The sequence below is a fragment of the Hemiscyllium ocellatum genome, unplaced genomic scaffold (genome assembly GCF_020745735.1).
Source record: "Hemiscyllium ocellatum isolate sHemOce1 unplaced genomic scaffold, sHemOce1.pat.X.cur. scaffold_198_pat_ctg1, whole genome shotgun sequence".
Lineage (NCBI taxonomy): Eukaryota > Metazoa > Chordata > Chondrichthyes > Orectolobiformes > Hemiscylliidae > Hemiscyllium > Hemiscyllium ocellatum.
Window position 1 is genome coordinate 1,219,918 of NW_026867935.1, and position 25,972 is coordinate 1,245,889.

General features: G+C 45.9%; 1 long non-coding RNA gene across 1 annotated transcript; it reads right to left on the bottom strand.

Annotated features, from left to right (window-relative positions):
* On the bottom strand, positions 1–25,452 carry LOC132810813 (uncharacterized). Its single transcript, XR_009643113.1, has 4 exons — positions 25,366–25,452; positions 24,635–24,741; positions 20,104–20,203; positions 1–776 (listed from the first exon to the last, which is right to left on the bottom strand). It is a non-coding gene; the product is annotated as an uncharacterized LOC132810813 (long non-coding RNA).
* Positions 25,453–25,972: the final 520 nt, after the last annotated feature.

The following is a 25,972-nucleotide window of genomic DNA, read 5'->3' on the forward strand; positions in this document are numbered from 1 at the left end:
TTTAATTTATTTTCTTTAATTTTATTTGCTTTGCAAAAAACTTTTACAACATTTTAAAACCAAAATTTACAAACTTTGTGTTAAAGATAAATGTTAAATAAAATCCATCAAACCTTCCCTCACTGAAACCTGTTGTGGAAGTGCAATCTCCTGGAGAATCCCTGCCCACTCCTTCCTACCCGGGCTCCATGGCTATATACATACCTGGGAGATAGCAGCAGGAGGAGACCATTCAGCCTTTCAATCCTGCTCCACCATTCAATGGGAAACAGCTGACCATCCAGCTCAGTCTCCTGTTCCTGCTGTGTTCCAATCCCCTTTCATGACTTTACCCCGAAGAACTATATCTAAGTCCTCCTTTGGCTTCACTGCCTTTTGTTCCAGTGACGTTGCGGTGTTACTGTGTGGGTGTAGGCAGGGGTAATGTGATGGTGCTGCCTCCTGGAGGATGCACTCAGCATCCCTCATCATCCTGCAGTAACATCAACTGGGGTTCAGCAACTAGAGATAGAAACCATTTCCAGGATATGGGCATCACTGGCTCAGCCAGCATTTATTCCCCATCTCTAGTTACCCTTGAGAAGATGGGAGTGAGCTGCTGTCTTGAACCATTCACAGTCCATTTGGTGCAGATAGACCAACAATGCTGTGTGTGAGTGTTGCAGGATTTTGGCCGAGTGATTCTCTATCTTTGGTTCTTCAAATGCTGGTTAACATAATCACAATCTGCACATGATTTTGAGATTTCAGTCTGCAAATCTTCACCATGTAGCACCCTGTATAAAGGAATATGTACAGATTAGAAATTCAGAGCAGACAATTCTAGCTTCTTTGGAATATCTTTTTCCCCTTTCTTCCCCCGAAGCTGTTACCCTCCAGCCCACTTACTCTCTCCCACCATTCTGACTCTGCTACCCCCTAGTGTACACCCTGCCCATTCTCATGGAGTTACTGATAAACAGATCCATGCCACCACTTCCCGTCCCTGGTTAGACTCTGCACCCTTTCTGGGTTCACTTCCTTTCCCTTCAGTTGCTGCAAGTCAATAATGTAACAGCAGAATGAAACAAAAGGAAACAGAAAGGGAGGTGGCAGATCCTGGACAGAAGAGGAACCTTCAGTCTGGGAGAATGGGTCAGATCCTTCTTTGTTTCCCATTTGTTGATTCCCAGCATTACAATGAATTGGGGATGGAGAGTGGTCCCACATGGGTGTGGTGACCCCCTAACAGATCAATACCAGAAGCAGATGCATCCCTTCCCCAGCCAATCACAGTGTGAAATACTTTCTGCAAAGTATACTTACCTAAAGCACATGCTCCAAAACCCGCCCACATTCTGTACATGTACAGTGCGGGGTTTCCCCACACACGTGTGGTCCCTGCCACAGGGATTGTGGGTGTTGTAGTCCCCAAGAAGCCACTGGAGCCCTGTCTCTGGAAAGTGTATGAAAAATGTGGACTGGAGGGTGTTGTGTATAGGATCCCCATTCAGACACACAGGACATATGGGCTGTCACTGGGTTTTACTGAGACACCTGCTTCCACAACCTGATTTTCTGATGTAAGGAATATAGATTCAGCCAACTGGGGCGTGGGAAGTGAATAGGAGGAGCAGATTTTAAGCAGAGGTGGCTCAATGGTTAGCACTGCTGACTCACAGTGTCAGGGACCTGGATTTGATTTTAGCCTTAGGTGACTGTGTGGAGTTTACACGTTCTCCCCGTGTCTGAGCGGGTTTCCTCTGGGTGCTCCCGTTTCATCCCACAGTCCAAAGATGTGCAGGTTAGGAGGATTGGATATGCTAAATTGCCCACAGTGTCCATGCCTGTGCAGGTTAAGCCATTAACCATGGGAAATACAGGGAATGGGTGAGTCTGAATGGGATGCTCATTATAGGGTTGGTGTGGACTCCATGGACGAATACCCTGTTTCTGCACTGTAGGGATTCTATTCTAATTTCATGAAGAAGAATGTACCTACCTCAATGTGTTGTGAATCTGTGGAATTCCCTATTCAAAATGCAGTGGATGCCAGGACAATGAGCAGATTTAATGAAGAGATACAGATGTTGAATTTGCAATGAGATGAAGGGTGAGAGAGAGCAGGCAGGAAAACCCAGCTGAGACCGAGGTGAGCTCAATCATCACCGTATTAAATGGTGGGGCTGGTTCGAAGGGCTGCATTCCCTCTCCTGTACCCAGTGCTCATCTTCTTATGGTAATAACTGGAAAGCTGAATCCAAAACTCACCACCCTCCCCAAAGGAGTCATGATTTGGAGATGCTGGTGTTGGACTGGGGTGTACAAAGTTAAAAATCACACAACACCAGGCTGTAGTCCAACAGGTTTAATTGGAAGCACACTAGCTTTTGGAGCGACGCTCCTTCATCAGGTGATTGTGGAGGGCTCGATCATAACACAGAGTTTATAGCAAAAATTTGCAGTGTGATGTAACTGAAATTATACATTGAAAAATTAATTGTCTGTTAAGCCTTTCATCTGTGAGAATACAGTGATAGTTTGACTTCTTTCATGTGTAAATCACAAAACCCTTCTTTTTAAAGTTGCATTCTCAGGTTAGCTGCTAACAATGGTTTATAGTGAGACAATATGTTGAAGGTGTTAGTTCCCTTTGTTCTCTGCCTATGACCTGATGTTTAGATTGATCCTCTCTCCACAGTCACCACGCTAACATGGACTTGGCTGTACCTCAGTAATTTTCCCAGTCACACTGACATTTGAAATATTCACCCACGGACAGAATACACACCTTCCCTTCCACATGAAAAAGGCCAATGATATTCAGATCGGCACGGATCAAGTAACTATCAAAACTGAAAATGAAGTTCAATTTAAATTTCTCATCTGCAAATCTGCCCTTTCAGTTCTCTACAACAGAGAAAACAAGTCACCACCGTTAACACAGGATGGAAATTCATAAGACAATTATAGTATTAAATTGCAGTTTCTTTGTTCCCCCAAAGCTTTAAATCTCAGTCTCACAATTTCTCTCTTCTGTGAACTGAAATCCAAAATAATCTCCTCACTCCTTCCCTCCACACCTAGTTCTAACACTCTCCTCTCTTTGAATTCAGCTTCCTAGCTCCTGCCTACAGACTAAAAACCAAAAAAAGGGGTGGCACGATGGCACGGCAGCCCCACAGCACTAGGGTCACAGGTTCGATTCCAGCAATCCAAAGATGCGCAGGTCAGGTGAATCGGCCAGGCTAAATTGCCCATAATATTAGATGCATTAATCAGAGGGAAATGGGTCTGGGTGGGTAACCCGAGGGTCGGTGTAGACTGTTTGGGCCGAAGGGCCTGTTTCCACACTGTAGGAAATCTAATCTAATCAAATCAATGAGTCTGACTCGGAGCCTCCTGGGTGTTGGTGAATCCTCCCCACACCTCCCAGGGCTTCCTTCTGGGACAGAACGGACTGACTTTTTCCCCCCCAATCTGGAACCTCTTATTTATTCCCCTACTCCGATCCTCTGATGAGAACCATCCTGCACACACTGGCCAAATCATATCTGGTTGAATAAAAATGAACTAAAATGAATGTTCCTCTCCGTAACATCCCTGAATCTTCACCCGAGTTCTGATAACTTTCTGCAAAATACTCCCCCACTGATACGCCGACCACTTGTCCCGATACCAGGGGAGGGGCCATTCCCCTGGGACCTGTTCCCAGAGGGAGGAAGGGAGTGAGCTGCCAATGAAAGATCAATCCCACACACCCACAGCCGCTCTCCCTGGCACTGACCCACCTTGCACATACACCAACAATTGCCCAGCACTGCGCCCATGCACCGGTCTCCCCTCCTGCTGAGCATGCTCCAGATCACACAGGAGCCTGAGTGATTGACAGCAGCCACTGCCCAATAGGGTGGAGGGGGCGGGGCTGGAGGACTGGGACAATGGGATTGTAAACAATGAATGAATGTGGAGGACACTGGGGGATGGACAGGTCAGTGAGGGACATGAGCAGTGCAGCAGCAGGAGGGGATCCTGGACAAACTGAGCAATGGGAGAGTCTAACAGGAGAGAAACTACAGGAAGGTTTTGTTTAGAGGCTCAGGCAGGGACAGCTGGGAGACAGTATGGCCTGGTGGCTTGGGCAGGTTTTCCAATCAGCCACTTCAAAGATGCTGTCACTCAACTTTGAACCTGATCCTCCTGGTCCAGAGGTAAGGACACTACCACCATTTCTTAGTGGACTAGAGGAAAGAAGGGAAGATGTTCTCCGTCTCACTCACATGGAAACTCCATGAGCTCCTACCACTTACTGTCTCTGGTGGGGATGGAGGAGACAGAGCAGATGGGAGCAGGGTTAGGGATATAGGGACTGCCTTTGAAAAGGAACTCACTGTGTTGGTGATATTAATAAGACTCGATACACAGTCACTAACACAAAGCTGGTGTACGTGAACTTTATCCAGAATATGAACACCCATAACTGGGTGACGCAGACTCCAATGTACAGAGTTAAGTCCTGTATACTATTAACAGCTTTGTGTGTGAGAAATCACGTCTCATGAACTTAAGTCAGGGCAAAAGGGTGGAAATCATCTACATGGTCTTCAGTAAGGCGTTCAAGAAGGTTCCCCATGGGAGATTAGTTAGCAAGGTTAGATCTCACGGAATACAGAGAGAGAACGAGCCGTTTGGATACAAAACTGGCTCAGAGGTAGAAGACAGAGGGTGGTGCCAGAAGGTTACTTTTCAGATTGGAGACCTGTGACCAGTGGGGTGTCACAAAGGATCGGTGCTGGATCCACTAATTTTCATAATTTATATAAATGATTTGGAAGTGAATATAGAAAGTATTGTTAGTAAGATGACATCAAAATTGGAGGTGTAGTGGACAGTGAATAAGATTATCTCAGATTACAACGGGATCTTGGTCAGATGGTTGAGGATTGGCAAATGGAGTTTAATTCAGATAAATGTGAGGTGCTACATTTTGGAAAAGCAAATATTAGCAGGATGTATACACTTAATGGTAAGGTCCTCGGGAGCGCTGCTGAACAAAGAGACCTTGGAGTGCAGGTTCACAGCTCATTGAAAGCAGAATCGTAGGTAGATAGGATAGTGAAGAAGGTGTTTAATATGCCTTCCTTTATTGGTCAGAGCACTGAGTATAGGAGTTGGGAGGTCATGTTGCGGCTATACAGACATTGGTTAGGTCATGCTTGGAATATTGCGTGCAATTCGGGTCTCCTTCCTCTCAAAACAATATTGTGAAACATGAAAGGGGTCAGAAAAGTATTACAAGCATGTTGCCAGGGTTGGAGGATTTGAGCTATAGGGAGAGGATGAATACACCGTTTTCCCTGGAGCGTCAGAGGCTGATGGGTGACCTTATAGAGGTTTATAAAATCAGTAGGGGCATGGATAGGGTAAATACACAAGTTCTTTTCCCTGCGGTGGGGAGGAGGTACGATGGGGGGTGGGAGACAGAGGGGGGAGACTGAGAGGGGAGGGTGACGGTTAGTTTGTAGATCTACAACACAATCCTGTTCCTGTTTTCTCCCCATCCCCTTCAATCCCTCTGAAGGGCTCAGAGTAAGTGCACAGACCCTGGAAAATAGAGCTTTAGGGTGACCAAGTGCTGAAGGTTGCATTTGGGACGTTGACCTTTATTAGTCTGTGCACTTTATCAATAAATGGACCTGGGTTCAATTCCACTGTCCTGGATTCTTGTCAGTGGCCACAGACGCGCCTGTCTCTGACCCTGACTACTGGATCCCCTGTCACTATAGCTCTGCCATTCTCCTTCCTCCCGTTCTGTGCAGCGGAGCTCTCTGTGGGGTCATGAACCTGGCTGTTGCTGATTTCCCCTGAGAGGCAACCCCACCTGTTCCCTCCCTTATAGAATCCCAAGCGGTGCACAATATCTGTATGAGAAGCGAAATGATCATGAGGAGTCCTGCACTCCCTTCCTGAGCCTTTTGCTTGATATGATGGTCACCCATTCCCTTTCTGCCTGTGTAACCCTCACCTGCAGTGTGACTAACTCACTAAACGTGCCGTCCATAGCATTCTCAGTATTGCTCCACAGTGAGTCCACTCTCAGCTCCAGGTCTGAAAAGCAGTTTCCCAGTAGCTGCAGATGGACACCCTTCCTGCACACACAGCCGTCAGGGACACTGGAAGTGTCCCTTATTTCCCACATTGTACAAGAGGAGCGCCCCACGGGTCTGAGGGCTCCTGTAACAATGCGTCTCTAGTTTCAGCTAGTTACTCCCATTAGGAGAATTTAAATGAGCAAAAACCTTCCTTCTCTTCCAACATTTCCATTATCATCAAAAGCCCCGATCTTTACTTAAGCTGACATTTTACACTTTAAAAACTGTTTTAAAAAAAACACTCAGCAGGTATCGCTTACAACTTGGCTGTTCCCTTTGGGACCATGTGAATTGCTGAATGGCCTGAACTAAAACTGAAGCTGTGGTTCACCTTCTCCCTGTCTCCCCTCGCTCTATTTACACCCAACTCCAAAACACTCTCATTGAACCAAGCAGCCCTCACGGTGCAGCCCTGTCATTTTCATTGTCTGCTCACACCTACACTGCCCTCAGCCTCCTGTACTGTTCCAATGCATCTCAATGGGAGCTGAAGAACTGCATCTCATCTTTCAATTCAGCCCTTTGTAACCCCAGAGTCAATACGGACCTCAGCAGTTTCTGAATGAACAGACAGTTGTCAAAACCTGGAACATTCCACCCGAAATGGTGCTGGAATTTGAGTCCATAAGGAATTTTAATCAGAAGCTTGCAGGGAATTGAAAATGAGGAGTTTACAGGTTAACATCAGAAAGTGGGTGATTGGGTCTAAATCTGACAGTTCCTATGTAGAGACGAGGTGTAATTTGGACAAATCTGTGTTCCCTCTCAGGGCCCAGAATTGAGCACAAACCCAAAGGGTGATCCCTTCGAACATCTTTCTGCTTTTTGCTTGAAAAAAGAGAGATACTTTCCCACAGACAGAACAGACACACCTTTCTCCTTCCCCAGTTAAATGTCAATGGTATTCCGATCCTGATGACCCTGCTGACGATAGAAAGTTGATTTTGAGATCCCTGTCTCAATTATTAAATAAAATCCTATAAAATGAATTCACAAAATAAAACTCACAGTCAGTGCAGGCTGAACAGTAAAGACAAATACTTCTCTTGGTATGTGTTTGATGTGTAAATGCTCCTCTTCAAATCACCCCGACCCCACCCAGGAAGAGGATATGCCCATGCGCCTCGCTGTACCTTGTCCCCAATAAAGATGGTGGCCATAACCCAGAACCCATCACCGCCTGAGGCCCACAGCCGTTTTCCCATTTGCTGTAAACGTGGGACCAAGAGTTTCTAATTCAGGCCTAACTACCTGTACAGAGTGTAATTAAACCCTTCCAGTCTAAACTGATCCAACTCCCCTTTCCCGTTTCCTCCTTCTGCACACACTAAGGGTCATTCTAGGTCCAGTGACCCTCACTCAGAACTGACTGCAGCTGGGAAAATTAGAATCCCTACAGTGTGGAAACAGGCCATTCGGCCCAACAAGTCCACACTCACCCTCTGAAGAGTTTCTCAACCAAACCCATTCCCCGACCCTATTATTTTACATTTACCCTGACTAATGTACCTAACCTATACATCCCTGAACACTACGGGAAATTTAGCTTGGCCAATTCACCTTACTGCACATCTTTGGACTGCAGGAGATAGGGGGTAAAGAGTAAATAATAGGTGGGGACAGAGCCCAAAAGAAAAAATAACATTTGGAAAGAAAGGAGTAGATAACAATCTGCTGGGAGGGTGAATAGCTGTGAATGGAGGGGACAGGAACCTGTGTCTGGCAGCAGCTCAGTGGAGGTGCTGGAAATGGCAGTTGATGATCTACATTCTGCTGCAAAACAGACCCTGAGCTTCCAGCTGCCTGCTACTTTAACACACGAACCTGTTCCCTGGCCAACATCTCTGTCTCATGCTTACTGCAGTGTTCCAGTGAAGCTTGATGCAAGCTGGCAGAACATTCCAGAACATTCCATAACACACCATATTTCAAGGACTGCAATTTCCCCTCCTACGTGGTCAACAATACCCTCCAGTGTATCTCCACCACTTCCCGCACCTCTGCCATTGAACCACACCTCTCCAACTGCAACAAGGATAGAACCCCCCAGTCCTCACCTTCCACCCAGATACAACGCATCATCCTCCGCCATTTCACCACCTACAATCAGATCCCACCGGAGATATATTTCCCTCTCCATTCCTTTCAGCATTCCACAGAGACCATTCCCTGTGAATCCTAGTCAGATCCATGCTCCCCAACAACCCACCTTCCACTCACAGCACCTTCACTTGTCAATACAAGAGGTGCAAAACCTGTGCCCACACCTCCCCCTCACCTCCAACGGACCATTCCCCATCCAGCAGAGATTTTCCTGCACATCCAAACACCTCACCTATTATGGCCTTTGCTTTCGATGTTGTCTCCTGGGACACCAACTTGCGGAATGTTTCAGGGAGCATTTCTGGGACACATGCACCAACCAACCCCACCATCCTGTGGCTGACCACTTCAACTTCCCTACCCACTCCTCCAAGGACATGCAAGTCATGGGCCACCTCCACCACCAAATCCCAGCTACCCGACGCCTGGAGGAAGAAATTGGGACCCTTTAACCACAGAATCAAGGTTTCCTCATCTCCCCTCCCCTGCCTTATCCCAGATCCAACCCTCCAACTCGACACCACGCCCTTAAACTGTCCCACCTGTCCACTTTCCTTTCCAATTATCCACTCCACCCTATCTCCATTACCCTCTAACTACATCTACCCATTGCCTTCCTAGCCCACTTCCCACCAACACCACACATCCCTCTTATTTATCTCTCAGCCTTCTTACTTCCCACCCCACTCCCAATCCCGGCATTCCTGATGAATGGAATATGCCCAAAACGTCGATTATCCTTCTCCTGGGATGCTGCCTGACCTGCTGTGCTTTTCCAGCGCCACATGTTAACGCAAGTTGGAAGAACAACACCTTATCTTCTACTTGGGGACCCTGCACCCCTCTAGCCCCAGTATCAAAATCAATAATTTAGGTCCTGAACTCTCCAATGTCCTAGCGCCATAGCCTCTTAACCCACACACCAGGCCTTGTTAGTACATAACCTACCATTACACATTAGCTATAGTTAGCCACCAACAGTCCCCATAAACGGCTATTCACCCTGCCCCAGCCAGATCGTTATCCACTCCTTTGTCCAACTGCTCCCATCTCTTTGGACTCTATCACCACCTATCATTTACTCCTTAACCCCGATCTTCTGCATATATACCAACATTTTTTTTCAGTAGCATCAGTTCTGAGGAAGGGTCAGCAGATCCAAAATGTTAACTCCGATTTCTCTTCACAGATGCTGCCAGACCTGCTGAGCTTTTCCAGTATCTTTTGGCTGTTGAGTGAGATTTACAGCATCCGCAGTTCTTTTTGTTCTAATTTACCAGGAATTTCTAATTTAAGTCTAGCAGCCTAAAACTGTGCGTTTATAAACCCTCCCAGTCCACAATAACTCAATTTCTTCCCCAGACTTTGCAGTCTCTCCCACTCCCTTCACACTCATGAGGACCTCTCTCACAGTGACACTGCGCCTGCACAGCTCATGGCCATGTGTTGGCCTGCTGGACCCACCCCAATTCACTCCCATTGGCCGAAGGATCACGCCAATTCTCCTATTGGTCTGAAGCTGCTGTCAATCACCTGGGCCCCATTGTGACATGAGTGGGCTCCTCCCAAGAGCATCGGATGATGAGGGGTGACCTCATAGAGCTTTCTAAAATCATGAGGAGTATGGATGGGAAAAATAGACAAGGGCTTTTCCCTGGGGTGGGGGAGTCTAGAACAAGAGGGTGTAGGTTTAAGGTGAGAGGGGAAAGATTTAAAAGTGAACCAAGAGGCAACTTTTTTTCACACTGAGATGGGTGCCTGTATGGAATCTTCTGTTTGGGAAAGTGGTGGAGGCTGGTACAGTTACACCATTCGGCATCTGGATGGGCATGTGAATAGGAAGGGTGTAGAGGGATATGTGCCAAATGTTGGGATATCTGGTCGGCATGGACCAGTTCAACCAAAGGGTCTAATTCCATGCTGTATGTCTCTATGACTCTGCCCTGGGATGAGCTTCATCATTCACAGTGAATGGGGCAGTAACGCAGAGCACAGGGGTTTGGGGCTATTCAGCTGTACTGGCCCCTCTGGAGATGGTGCCAGTCTATCCCAACTCACCTCCCATTTGTCTGTAGCCCTCCAAATCCTTCCTTAAAAAAGTTAAATTCCAAATTTGTTTTCTCAATAACTACTGGATCTGCATCCAGCTGGCGGACAAACTGTTCCAGATGCTCAGAACTTAGTGAGTACAATAATCTTCACATTTTTAACCTGTTTTATTTGCCATTTACCTGAAGGTAGTTACTCAAAATTGTGACGTTAATAATTTCTCCGTCTGTCTCTCTGTAAATTAAATATCCTGGAAACAAATCTGCTCCTGGTCGAAATTCCTGCCTAACCTTCTCAGCTCCAAGAAGAATTAGTTGATCTTCTGCTAACTCTCCATAAAAGAGAAACCCATCTTAATTTTAGTAGTGCCATAAAGATGTACAGCAGAGAAACAGACCCTTCGATCCAAAACTTGTCCATGCCGACCAGATATCCTAAATTAATATCATCCCATCCACCAGCTCTTGGCCTATATCCTTCTAAACTTTTGCTAATCACATACAACATCTCAAAGGCATAACTGGGTACTTGTACCAGCCTCCACACTTCTCTGGCAGCTCCTTCCACACACGTACTATGTTCAGCTGGAAACATTGCCCCTTAGATCCCTTTTAAATCTTTTCCCTCACACCTGAAGCCTGTGCCCCAAGCTTTGGACTCACATATCCTGGGAATAAGACTCTGGGATTTCATCCTATCCATGCTCCTCACAAATGTATCCGATGCTCCAGGGGAAACAGCCCCAGCCTATTCACCCTCTATCTATATAGCTCAAACCCTCAACCCTAGCAACATCTTTGCAGATCTTTTCCGAACCCTTTCAAATTTCACAATATCATTCCGATAGCGGGGAGACCAGGACTGAAAGCAGAATTCCAGAAGTGGCTGAATCAATGTGCTGTGCAGCCGCAGAATGACATCCCAACTCCACTACTCAATGTACTGACCAGTAAAGGCAAGTACACCAAACACCTTGTTCACTACCCTGCCTATGATTCCACTTTCAAGGAACTATGAACCTGCACTCCAAGGTCTCTTTGTTCAGCAACACCCCCCAGGACCTTCCCATTAAGTGTATAATTCCTGCCCTCATTTGCTTTTCCAAAATGGAGCACCTCACATTTATCTGAAATAAACTCGATCTGACAATCCTCAGCCCATTTGATTGAAGTCCCATTGTACTCTGAGGTAACCTTCTTTACTGTCCAGTGCACCTCAAATTTTGATGTCTACTGTAAGCCTACTAACTATACCTCATATATTCACACACAAATCATTGATATAAATGATGAAAAGCAGTGGACCTAGCACCGATCCTTACACCATATTGCTCATCACAGGCCTCCAGTCCGAAAAGCACTACTCTCCGTCCCCAACCTTCCCGCCAATTTGTATATAATAGCTGGTTCTCTCTGCATCCCATGGTGTCTAACTTGCTAACCAGTCTGTTATGTGGAACCTTTTTGAATGTCTTTCTGAAGTCCAAGTTAGTGATGTATGTACAAAGCCATGCTGACTATCCCTAATCACTTCTTACATTTCCAATTACATAGAAACCTGTCCTTCAGAATTCCTTCCAACACCTTGTCTGCCACTACCCTCAGGCTCACCGGTGTGTTGTTCCCTGGCCTTTCCTCATCACCTTTCTCAAATAATGGCTCCTGTCTTGCAGCACCTCACCTCCGGCTATCGGTGGTAGAAATATCTCAGCGAGGGACCCGAAAATCACTTCCCTAACTTCCCACAAAGATTTGGCATACACCTGATCAGGTCCCACAGATTTACTCAGCTTTCTGTATAAGACATCCCGTACAACCTCCTCTGTAATATGGACAGTTGTCAAGATATCACTATTTATTTCTCCAAACTCTCTAGCTTCCATATCTTCTTTCAGTAAAAGCTGACATGAAATCCTTGGGTAGTATCTCTCCCACCTTCTGTGGTTCCACAGACAGCCTTGTTGATCTTTGAGGGTCCCTATTCTCTGCCTGGTTACTCTTTTGTCCTTAGTGTTTGGTAGAATCTCTTTGGATTGTCCTTAAACCTCTTTCCCCCCAAAGCTATCTCTTGTATCCTTTTTGCCCTCCTGTTTTCCCTCGAGTGTACTCCTATTGCCCCATACTCTGAGGGATTCATTAAAACCCAGCTGTCTGTACCTGCCATATCTCTCCATCTTTTTGACCAGACCCTCAATTTCTCTAGAGACACAGCATTCCCTACACCTACCAGACTTGGCTTTAACAGGAACATACTGTCCATGTACTCTTGTTGTCTCATTTTCACAGGCCTATGGAGGCAATCGCAGATGAGGACATGGAAACAGTCATTCTCAGTAAAGAGGTAGTGTTGGAAAAGATAACAGCCCAAAAGAACATGGGTCTCCTGGCCGTGATGGAATGCATCCCAGGGGACTAAAAGAGATGGTGAAGGGTTTATTGTCCTTCCTTGCTAGAGGGATGGTTATGCTGCAGTTGTACAGGGTGCTGGTGAGGCCACACCTGGAGTACTGTGTACAGGTTTGGTCTCCTTACTTGACACTGGAGGGGGTGCAGAGGAGGATCACTAGTTTGAGTCGGGGGTTGAGAGGATGGTGTATGTGGAGAGACTGAATAGACTGGGATTATACTTGTTGGAATTTAGAAGAATGGGAGGCTGTATTGGAAAAAATAAAATTAAGAAGGGAATAGATAAGATAGAAGCAGGGAGGTTATTTCCACTGGGGGGTGGGTCAACCTAGAGAGCACAGCGTCAAAATAAGGGGGTATCTGATTTAGGACAGAGTTGAGGAGGAACTTCTTCAGCTAAAGGGTTATGAATCTGTGGAATTCCCTGCTGAGTGTAGCAGTTGATGTTATCAACTTGAATGTCTTTAAGGCAAAATGTAGATTTGCAAACAGGAAAGGAATTAAGGGTTATGGTGAGAGAGCAGGAAAGTGGAGCTGAGGCCATGAAAAGATCAGCCCTGATCTTATTGAATGGCAGTGCAGGCTTGAGGGGCCAGATGGCCTACCCCTGCTCCTATTCCTTCTGTTCTTATGTTCCCACTTTCCAGCCGTCCCTTTACCTGGGGTTGCAAAGAAATATTGAAAGTTCTTGCCTTGTACCATCAAAATTCACCTTTGTCCAATTTTGAACACCAACTTTTAGATCTGATCTATTATTTTCTGCAACTATTTTAAAACCAGTAGAATTGTCGTCAAAGAATCCCAAGTGTGGAAGCAGGCCATTCGGCCCATCACATCCACACTGACCCTCAGAGCCTCCTATCTTACCCCTGTAACGCTGCATTTCCCATGGCCAATCCACATAGCCTGCACATCCCTGAACATTATGGGCAATTCAGCCTGGATTATCCACCAAACCTGCACACCTTTGGACTGTGGGAGGAAACCAGAACACCTGGATGAAACCCACACAGACAACCTCAATAAGGTGATCGTCCTGTTCTTATTTCCCAGTTCCACCCAAGTAATTTCAACGGGCGAACCCTCATGAATATCCTCGCTAAGCACAACAATAATGTTATCCCTACTCAAAAACACCATCCACCTTCTCTCTTATCCCCCTTTCTACCCTTCCTCTTATCTATTCCCTGGAACATTAAGCTACCTGGCCTGTCCAACCTAAGCCACGTTTCTGTAATGCATACTATATCCCAGTCCCATGTTCAAAACCATATCTTAAGCTCATCTGCTTTCCCTGTAAAACCTCTTGCATTGAAATAAATGCAGTGCAGTGCTATCAACAGGACAGACTGATGGGCAGAGGGGGTGGGATGGCCCTGTTGGTGAGGGATGACGTTCAGTCCCTTGCGAAGGGGGAGATACAGAATCAGGAAATATAGAGTCAGATTGGAGGGTGGCTAATGTTATCCCACTTTTCAAGAAAGGTGGGAGAGATAAAACAAGGAATTATAGACCGGTTAGTCTGATGTCAGTGGTGAGAATGACGCTGAGTCAATTACAAAAGATGAAATTATGGCTCATTTGGATAGCAGTAATAGGATTCCTAAGAGTCAGCATGGATTTACAAAGGGGAATATACTGACTTGGATTGAAAATTGGCTGGCTGACAGGAAGCAAAGAGGAGTGATAAACGCTTCCTTTCGGAATGGCGGGCAGTGACTAGTGGGGTACCACAAGGTTCGGTGCTGGGACCGCAGCTGTGTCCTCGATCCTGGGACCGCAATATACATTGATAATATAGATGAACACATTAAAAGTAATATTAGCAAATTTGCTGATGACACAAAGCTGGGTGGCAGGGTGAAATGTGAGGAGGATGTTATGAGAATACAGGTTAACTTGGTCAGGCTAGGTGAGTGGGCGGATGCATAGCAGATGCAGTTTAAGGTGGATAAATGTGTGGTTATCCACTTTGGAGGCAAGAACAGGAAGGCAGATTACTATCTAAAAGGAGTCATGTTTTGTAAAGGGAAGTACAACGAGATCTCGGTATTCATGTACATCAGTCAATGAAAGCAAGCATGCAGGTACAGCAGGTAGTGAAGAAAGCTCACTGCATGCTGGCCCTCATAACAAGAGGAATTGAATATAGGAGCAAAGAGGTCCTTCTGCAGCTGTACAGGGCCCTGGTAAGACCGCACCTGGAGTATTGTGTGCAGTTTTGGTCTCCACATTTGAGGAAGAGCATTGTGGCTATTGAGGGAGTGTTGGGTAGGTTCACGAGGACAATTCCCGGAATTGGCGGAATGATCATATGTTGAAAGATTGGAGCGACTGAGCTTGTATATACTGGAGTTTAGAAGAATGAGAGGGGATCTGATTGAGACCTACAAGATTATTAAAGGGTTGAACACTCTGGAGGCAGGATGCATGTTTCCACGGATGGGTGAGTCCAGAACCAGAGGACACAGGTTAAAAATAAGGGAGAGGCCATTTAGAAGAGAGTTGAGGAGAAACGTCTTCACCCAGAGAGTAGTGGACACATGGAATGCACTGCCCCAGAAGGCAGTGGAGGCCAAGTCTCTGGATACTTTCAAGAAAGAGATGGACAGAACTGTTAAAGATAATGGAATCAAGTGTTATGGAGATAAGACAGGAACAGGATACTGATTGTGGACGATCAGCCATGATCATAATGAATGGTGGTGCTGACTCAAAGGGCAGAATGGCCTATTCCTGCACCGATTGTCTATTGTACCTTGTCAGTCCGACCTCATTCTGTGCCTTGCCCGTGCCTGTCTAACTTCTCAACTGTACCAGCCTCAGGGTTACCTCCTTTCTCACTATCTCTTTAGGATTACCCCCACGCCCTCACTGGTTTAATGCCTCCCGAGTAGCACTAGCAAATCTCCCTGCTTGGATATTAGACACCTTCCAATTCAGGTGTAATCCATCCTTGTTATGCACGTCACCTCTCCCCCAGCAGAGATTCCAATGATCCAAAAATGGGAATCCTTCTCCCCTGTATCAGATCCTTGGCCACGCATTCATCTGCTCTACCCTGCTATTCCTACTCTCGCTAGCATGTGGCACAGAGAGTAATCCAGATATTACGACCCACAAGATCCTGCTTATTATCCTCCAGGCTAATTTGCTATATTCTCTCATCAGTACTTCATCCTTTTCTCTTATGTCACTGGTACCAATGCACAGTGACCTCCCACTGATCATTCTCCCCTTTCAGAATATTCTGCACCCTCGGAGCCATCCTTCACCCAGACAGTAGGGAGGCACCACCCCACTCTGAGGTCTCACTATCAGCTACAGAAACTGCAGTCTGTGCTGCAGACTAGAGAGCCCCCTATCACCATCGATCGCGTGGAACCTGTTATACCTCACATTACACTAGATTCATTACACTAGTAACTTGGCTGTCAGTGCGATATTCCCCTGAAAATGTGACCCCCGACGCTTTCCAAAACAGTATACTTGTTGGAGATGGAAATAACCACAGGAGACTCCTGCACTACTTGCCTTCCGCTCCTCCATTTCCTAGAGGAAACCCATCTACCTGACTGGATCGGCAGTTTTCCTACCTTTCTGAAACTGCCACCTATCACACCCCCATGCTCCTGTAAATTCTTCATTACCTTTAACCATTGCTCCATCTGATCCATGAAATCCTACAGGATTTGCATCCTCACTTCCTGCAGACAATCAGATCATTGAAACTTTCCTTAATCTCCCACATCCAACAGGAAGAGCACATCACTGTACGAATGGCCATCTCTGCACCTTAACAGTCCACAGACCCAGAAAAAGGCACACAATCTTACAGCTTTACAAAACATGACTCTAGAATAAATTAGTACCAATATTTTATATTAAAAAACTTAATCAAATTATCATAAGATGTGTATTTAAAGAAATAAACTGTCGCCCTACTGAATGTTGTAGCTTTACTAAATAAAACAGATTAAGATTTATCTTTGAAGGGACCGAAACCCTATGAGTCACAGATGAACAGCACTAAACAGAACCTTCGGTCAAATTTGTCCATGCCGACCAGATATCCGAACCTAATCTTATCCCTCTTGCCAGCACCTGGGCCATATCCCTCTAAATCTTTCCTATTCATGTCAAGTATCCAAATGCCTTTAAAATACTGTAATTGTCAGCCTCCACTACTTCTTCTGGCAGCTTATTCCATTCAGGCACCACTCTCTGCATGAAAAAGTTGCTCCTTAGTTCCCTTTTATATCTTTCCCCTCTCACCCTCAACCTATGCTCTCTATTTCTGGACTCTCCTACTCAGGGAAAAGACCTTGTCTGGTTACCCTATCCATGCTACTAATGATTTTATAAACCTCTATGGAGGTCACCCCTCAGTCTCTGATGCTCCAGGGAAAGAAAGCCCCAGCCTTTTTGCTCTCTTCCTGCAGCTCAAACCCTGACAATATCCTTGTAAATCTTTGTTGAACCTCTTCAAGTTTCACAACATCCTTCCGATTCACGGAGAACAGAATTGCACACAATATTCCAAAAGAGGCCTAACCAATGTCCTGTAATCACCTTCCAACTTCTATACTGAATGCTCTGATCAATAAAAGAATGTATTCTAAACATTTTCTTCAGTATCCTATCTACCTGCAACTCTACTTTCAAGGAAATATGAACCTGCACTGCAAGATATCTTTGTTCATCAACACTATCTAGGAATTTGCCACTAAGTGTATCAGTCCTGTTAAGATTTGCTTTTTTAAAATGCAGCACGTCACATTTATCTGAATTAAACTCCATCTGCCACTTCTCACCCATCTGAACAACATCCTGTTGTAGTCTGAGGTAACCCTCTTCGCTGTCCACTATACCTCCAATTTTGGTGTCATCTGCAAACTTACTAACTCTACCTCCTATGCTCTTATCTAAATCATATATATATAAACGACAAAAAGTAGTGGACCCAACACTGATCTTTACGGCACTCTACTGGTCACATGCCTCCAATCTGAAAAACAACCCTCCACCACCACCCTGCCTTCTACATTTGAGCCAGTTCTGTATCCAAACGGTTAGTTCTCCCTGTATTCCATGAGATCTAACCTTGCTAACCAGTCTTCCATGGGGAAGCTTGTCCAGTACCTTACTGAATTCCATAGATCATGTCCACCTCTCTGCCCTCATCAATCCTCTTTGATACATCTTCAATTAACTCAATCAAGTTTGAGAGACATGCACAAAGTCATGCTGACTATCACTAATCAATCCTTGCTTTTCAGTATACACATGCATCTTGTTCCTCAGGATTCCCTCCAACAACTTGCCCAGGCTCACCGGTCGTTAGTTCCCTGGCTTGTCCTTACCACCTTTCTTAAATAGTGGCACCATGTTAACCAACCTCTAGTCTTTCGGCATTTCGTCTGTGATAATCGATGATACAAATATCTCAGCAAGAGGCCCAGCAGTCACATTCCCAGCTTCCCAGAGCTCTAGGGTACACCTGATCAGGTGCTGGGGATTAACCAAGCTTTACAGGTTACAAGACACCCAGCACGTCCTCCGCTGTAAGATGGACATATTCAACTTCTATTTTCCCACATTCTATATTGCCCATGTCCTTCTCCACAGTAAACACTGATGCAAAATATTTTGTTAGTATCTCTCCCATCTCCTGCGGCTCCACACGTAGGCTACCTTGCTGATCTTTGAAGAGCCCTATTCTCTCTCGAGTTACCCTTTTGTTCTTAATATATTTATAAACACCCTTGGGATTATTCATAACTCTATTTGCCAAAGCTATCTCATGTCCCCTTTTTGCCCTCCTGATTTCCCTCTTAAGTATACTCCCACTGTCTTTAATGCTCAGGGTTTTTTGGGATTTTTGGATTGGAATAAATGCAAAATATTACATCTTGAAAAACAAACGAGGGCAGACTTACACTAATTAAAAACAGGGCCTCGAGGAGGGGTTCAGGATTTTCAAGTCTGTGTCACATGTAGACAGGGTGGTTAAGAAGGTGCTTAGCACACTTGTCACCATTGCTCAGACCTTGGAGTACAAGAGTTGGGATGTTATTTTGGATGTTGGGGAGGCCTTTTCTGGAATTCTGTGTCCAGTTCTGGCCATGCTGATATCGGGAGGACATTATGTATTTGGAGCGGATTCAAAAGCGATTTACCAGGATGTTGATGGGAATGGATAGTCTGAATTATAAGCAGAGGCTGGATAGGCTGCGACTTCTTTCACTGGCGCGCAGGAGGCTGAGGAGTGACCTTATTAGACTCAAATCATGGAGGGGTGGTATCAGTAATGTGAACAGCAGGTGTCCTTTCCAGGAAGGAACCCGATTCAAGACTGGGTACACAGCTTTTAAGGTGACAGCAGAACGGCTTTAAAAAGGCGTTTCTGTTTTTTTTTTTTGTTCAGACAATGGTTTGTGTGTGGAATGAACTATCAGAGGAAGTGGTAGTTGTGAATCAAATTACAATTTGAGGGTGGCACAGTGGCTCAGTGATTAGCCCTGCTGCCAGGGCCCCAGGTTCGTTTCCAGCTTTGGACAACTGTCTCTGTGGGACTTGCCCATTCTCCCAGTGTCTGCATGGGTTTCTTCCAGGGGCTCCAGTTTCCTCCCTAATGAGAGAGCAGCCCTATGGTCTGGGAGGACAATGCTGACTTTCCCTTTTACACAGTGATGCCACTGTGTCTCTGGGATGGGGAGAGGGAATGCTGAAGGGGTGGATGGGACACCACTACGGCACAGTGCTTTGTCCTGGAGGATGTTCACTTTCTTTAATATTGTTGGGGGCTGCACTGATGTAGGCAAGTGGAGAACGTTCCAACACAATCCTGATGTGTGTCTTATAGAGAGCCGTGGGCGGCATGCTGGCACAGTGGTTAGCACTGCTGCCTCACAGCGCCAGAGACCTGGGTTCAATTCCCGACTCAGGTGACTGACTGTGTGGAGTTTGCACGTTCACCCCGTGTCTGCGTGGGTTTCCTCCGGGAGTTCTGGTTTCCTCCCACAGTCCAAAGATGTGCGGGTCAGGTGAATTGGCCATGCCAAATTGCCCCTAGTGTTAGGTAAGGGGTAAATGTAGGGGTATGGGTGGGTTGCGCTTTGGCGGGTCGGTGTGGACTTGTTGGGCCGAAGGGCCTGTTTCCACACTGTAAGTAATCTAATCAAACAGACACTGGGGAATCAGGGGTTTGGGGAAACTGAGGTTGTTCTCCTTGTAGCAAAGGCAATTGAGGGGAGCTGTGACAGAGGGATTTACAGAAATTATACATTATAATAATAAACCTTACACCCATCAGCTCATTATACAAGGATTACAGGACACACATAAAAGGTTTGGGAAGATTCAAAGAGAACTTTTATGCAGCAAATGGGATTCAGATGGAATACAATACTCACACACAATGCGAATATCCAGGTCCTGATGAATTGACTAATTCAATCAGAGTTTAGTGTTACAATGACTGAGATTACCATCTGAATGTCCACCTGTAGTATCCTGTAATACAAGTTTATAAACTCCATCACTGTCAGTTCAGGTTAGAAACTCACACCATCTCCTCCTCCTGGCCCAGGATGACTGGACACATTACCCCTTGTGGAGGTCAGCAGTCAGTTCAGGGGGAAACCTCTGTGGGTTTCTGTGAGTTTCCACCTTGGGATTTCATGCGACTGAACAGGGCAGATTTTTGACACATGGGACAGAATATTCCAGGAGTCAGTGAGATGCGGAGAGCAGGATTTGCTTCTTTTTTTTCCCTTCCGTGCTGCCGCTGTGCCTCATCAATAAGACATGGGGGGGGGGGGGGTGAAAGGTTCATGCAGCTCGATGGGCAAGTTGTCTCCATTCTGACCAATGGGCAGCAAGTTCCTCCCATAGAGTATCTCTAAAAACAGAGCATCTCTGCATGCTTCACACTGCCCACTGTTCCCAGTAAATGTTTAGAAGAATGGGTGGGGGGGGGGGGGGGGGAATTCCTAGAAAAGGCATAACTGTAAAGTGCTAAGAGGATTGTGAAGAGAGAGAGATACACAGGAGAAGGGGGCAACAAGTTGTCAGATGGAGTATAATTTGGGAAGATGTCAAGTCGGTCAGTTTGGAGGGGACAATAAGAGAACAGAGTGCTATTTACATGGTGGAATCTGTAGAAAGCTGCACCAGAAAGGGATCTGGGGTAATTGTGCAGGAAACACTGAAAGCCAGCAGATTCTGGGCCAGTCACAAAATCAAGGGTTCTGTTTCGGATTCACCAAGTTTAAGGTAACACAGACACGGGTAAGGGGTTTCAGTAGCAATGGAGCTGGGGTGAGGTGGAGACAAGCAACGTTTCAGAGATTGGAATTCCTGGTGTTTGTGATTGTGTAGATGTCTGATTAGAAGGTCACCTTGAAGTCAGATATGACAGCAATATTGTGAAGAGTCTAGTTCTACCTCAGACTGCACCCAGTGAGAGGGAGGGGCTCAGCAGTAAGGGAAAGGAATTTGTATTAGCAACTGAAGGTAATGGATTTAACCGTAACAATGTTTCATCGGAGGAAATTGCAGTTAATCAAGTAGTGGGAATGTGAGAAGCCGTTTGATAACTGAGTAACAATGGAGCAATGGAGAGGGATGATGGGGAGGGAGAGCTGGGCATCGTCAGTGTACATGTCAAACCTCACACTGTGCTTTTAGACAATGTCACCTCCTGGCAGTATGTAGGTGATAAACAGTAGGGACCAAGGATAGATCCTGGAGGGACACCAAATACAAGGAATTCATAAAGGAAAGGGAGAGTGGGATGGAGCAGGATTTACAAATGATGGGGAGGTTAAATGTTAGTTTTTTTTTTGCAGAATGGATGAGAAGGACATAACCAGAAAAGACAGACAGACAGAACAAGGAACAATATCTGTGAATTGGCGAGGGGGGAGTGACGGGGAGGAAACAGAGTTGGAATGTCTGTGGTTTAGCGAGACTAGGAAAAGATCAAGATGAGCTCTGATAAGACTTGACAAGAGGAGAAAGATGTAAGTTTGGGACAAAAACCAGGAACACCATGTGAGGCAGTTTGTCTCAGTGGGCTAGTGGGATGGAGGGAAGCAGCAGAGGCAGCTGGTCGGATTGTCTCAGTCTTAGTGACAGAGAAACTCCGTGTGCTCGTTGCTCTTGTTGTTGGAGAGAAGGATGGAGGAGACAGGATGATGGACAGTGTTTACAAAGAAACAAAACCAGGGTTAGTGATGTTTAAAATGAGTGAACAAACCTAATGTATTTAACTTTTATCCAGAATATTAAAATGTACAACTGAAGTCCCTGTTCGAATCCCAGCTCGGCAGACGATGGAATCTGAATTCATGAAATAATAACGAATTAGGAATCTCCTGATTTCCAAGGAACTATTGTCAATGGCAGAAAATATCCTGCCAACCTGACAGTCGCCCAACAAGCTACTCACTGCATTAATCACTGCAAAGTCTCAACAAAGGAATGAAACTGGATGGACCACTTGGCATCTAACAAGGCACCAGAAAATACAACCACAGAATCAGCCCTCTCGGCTCTGCAACATCCTGCTCACTAACATCCGGGTTTTTTGTGCCAAAACGTGGCGAGCTGTCTCACAGACTAGTCAAGGAACAGCCTGACATAGTCATCCTCACAGAGTCATGCCTTACAGATAATGGCTAGACACCACCATCACCATCCCTAGATATCGAGAGTGTGATGATGGAAAAGCATAACAAGGTGAGGCAGCATCTGAGGCCAAGGAGAATCGATGTTTCGAGCCTAAGCCTTTCATCAGCCTGACCTGCTGTGCTTTTCCAGCACCATACTCTCCACTCTGATCTCCAGCATCTGCAGTCTTCACTTTCTCCTGAAATCTCTGGATATGTCCTGTCCCACCAGCAGGACAGACCAGGCAGAGGCGATGGCACAGTGATGTACACACCTTTTGCCCTGGGAGTACTCAGCATTGACTTTGGACACCAGGAAGTCTCATGGCTCCTGCTGATTACCACGTACTGTGCTCCCACGGCTGACGGATCAGTGCTACTCCATGTTGAATAACACTTGGAGGAAGCACTGAGGCAATAAAATGGTGACAAGCCTACTCTGGGTACAGGATTTCAATGTCCTCTACCAAGAGTAGCTCAGCTGCAGGATTACTGACTGACTGGTCGGGTCCTCAAGGACATAGCTGCTCAACTGAGTTTGCAGCAGGCGGTCACGGAACCAGCAAGATGGAAAAACATACTAGATCTTTTCAGTATGAATCTATCAGCTGCAAATGTATCTGTCCATGACAAGAGCGACCATCCCACAGTCTTTTTGGAGACAAAGCCTCACCTTAAAGTTGAGAAAAACCTCCCTTGTGCTGAGTGGTACTATCACCATGCTAAATGGGACAGATGTAGGATCACAAACTGGATATCTCTGAGGCACTGTGGGATAACAACAGCAACAGAACTGTACTCCAGCACAATCTGTAATCTCATGGGTTTGTACATCCCGCACTCACCCATCACAATGGACAGGAAAGGATGGCATGCCATGAGCAGCACCAGGCATACCTAAAAATGCAGTGCCAACCTGTTGAAGCTACCAAACGGGACCATCTGCATTTTAAACAGCATCAGCATCAAGCAACAGAGCTAAACGATCCCACAACCAATGGATCAGATCAGAATTCTGCCACACCCACTTGTGAATGGTAATGGACAATTAATCAACTTGTTGCAGGAAGCACAACAGATATCCCCACCCTAACTAACGGAGGGATCTCACACATCCATGCAGCATTTGCAGCAATTCCCAGCCAGTTGCAAAGTGGGATGATCCATCTCAGCCTTCAACAGTGGTTCCAAAATCACACACGTGAGTTTTAAGTCAGTTTGATTTAGTTCGAATAAGACCAAGAAATGGTTAAGTAGTGTAAAGGCTATGGGTCCTGCTAACATTCTGGCAATTATACTGATAACTTGTGCTCCAGAACTTGCCACCCACAAAGCCACGTACCCATCCAGCACTGGCATTGACTGACAATGTGGAACATTGCCCAGGGATGTTCAACACAAAAACACAGGTCAACTCCGACCCAGGCAATTTCCCTCGATCAGCAGGAAAGTGATGTAAGTATTCATCAACAGGGCTATCAAGCAGCTGCTTAGCAACAGCCAACTGAGTGACACTCATTTTAGGCTCCACCAGGGCCACTCAGCTCCCGATTGTGTTACCACCTGATTCACAACCTGACAACCAGCTGAATCCCAGAGGTGAGGTAAGAGTGACAGCCCAGTCCCACTCCAACACCACTATTTCTAGCTGATTCCACCCTCATCTCAGCTCATATACTGAAACTCTCATCCATCGTGTGTTATCTCCAGACTTAAATTATCCAAACACACTCCTGGCCAGCCTCCCAAATTCAACTTCCCTGTAATCTCAAGAAAAATTGAAAGCTCTATCGCCCACGTGCTCACTTCTCCCCAAATATGTTCACCCGTCAAAAGGCTCCTATAAGCAACAACAATTTAAAATTCTCATTCTTGACTTGATTCCTGGCTGTTCTCATCCCTAGCTCCATGCACCACACATCCTTTGAGACCTCGTCAATCCATTTACTTCGAGACTCCTAATAATTTGTTAATTCATTACTTCAACTGTGTAGCTGATTCTACAGTTGCTAAAGCAACATGGTCTGGAATTTGCAGACAAAACATCACAGGTCTGCGTTCCACCTTTAAGACATCCCTCAAAACCTGCTTTTTGGCAATGCTTTTGGTCACCTGACCTAATATCTCCATCTCTGGCTTTATATCTAAAATTCTCAATGATATTTTATATGAAATTATAAGCATGATAATAAAATTACAAACTGTTCTTGGTTTGGACATTATCTTCAAATCATCACTGTTGCTGTAATGAATAATCTGTAATGTCTCTTACCCAACCACATTGTGGGAGCACCTTCACCACACAAACTGCAGCTGTACAAGAAAGTCAAGCATCACCCTCTCCCCAGGCAACAGGGCTTTGGCATTAATCACTGGGATCTGTGGAAAGAGAACACAGTTCAAGGGGGTGCAAAATGCATGACAGGGAATGAAAGTGGTGCAGAATTTGATAGTCAGAAACTGAAGGAAAACACACTTGTATATTGGAAAAAAGAATTCTTGACTCAAAAATATTCAAGACAAAATAATCTGATAATAGAGCAGCACATGGTCAGGGGCTGGGCCACGTGAAAAAATCATTTACAAATGGTCTGTAAAAGTAATAATACAGTACTAAACAGATCAAAAATACCCCCATGGTTGGAGACTGAGGAAGCTAGACATTGACGAAGTGGTCCTGAGGGAGCCCAGAGGTGACTCAGAGCAGGATTGGCTGCTGTCATCGCAATGACTCTGTACTAGAGAGAGGCTGCACATGCGCCTGGCTGCACCTTGCCCCCTACAAAGATGGCGGCCCGCACGTGTCCAGTGAATCGTTGTCCCGAATAAAGATGGCGGCGCTCACTCAGCCCTGCAGCCGCTGAGGCAATTCCCCATTTACTGCAAACACGGGACTGGGACGTTCAAATTTGTGTTTTCCGACATGCACAATTTGTATGTAAAACCTCTCCGCTCATGACATCACAGCTTCTCTCACATTTCCCTGATTATTTCTTTCCTTACCGTATCCTTTCTCTCTATAACTTCCCAAGCATTTATTACAGCTACTCTGCGTCGGGCGCGAGGGTGATCACATGGTTTACCTTAGCTCCGCCCTTCATTCACTGTGATTGGTTGGAGGATCAACCTCCCGCAAGGTCCTCCAGCTCCGCCCACCGTCCTTTCATTGGTCCGGTGCTGACATCAATCACCTGGGGTCACTGTTGGCTGGAGCATGCGCAGTGTGTCCTGCTTGTGCTGAGATGTTGGGTCATGTGATGGGAGGTAACAACAATGACTGCAGATGCTGGAACCCAGATTCTGGGTCAGTGGTGCTGGAAGAGCACAGCAGTTCATGCAGCATCCAAAGTGCAGAGAAAAAGCCCTTCATCAGGAATAAAGGCAGTGAGCCTGAAGCGTGGAGAGATAAGCGAGAGGAGGGTGGGGAGAAAGTAGCATAGAGTCCAATGGGTGAGTGGGGGAGGGATGAAGGTGACAGGTCAGGGAGGAGAGGGTGGAGTGGATAGGTGGAAAGAAGACAGGCAGGTAGGGCAAGTCCGGACAAGTCATGGGGACAGTGCTGAGCTGGAAGTTTGAATTAGGGTGAGGTGGGGGAAGGGGAAATGAGGAA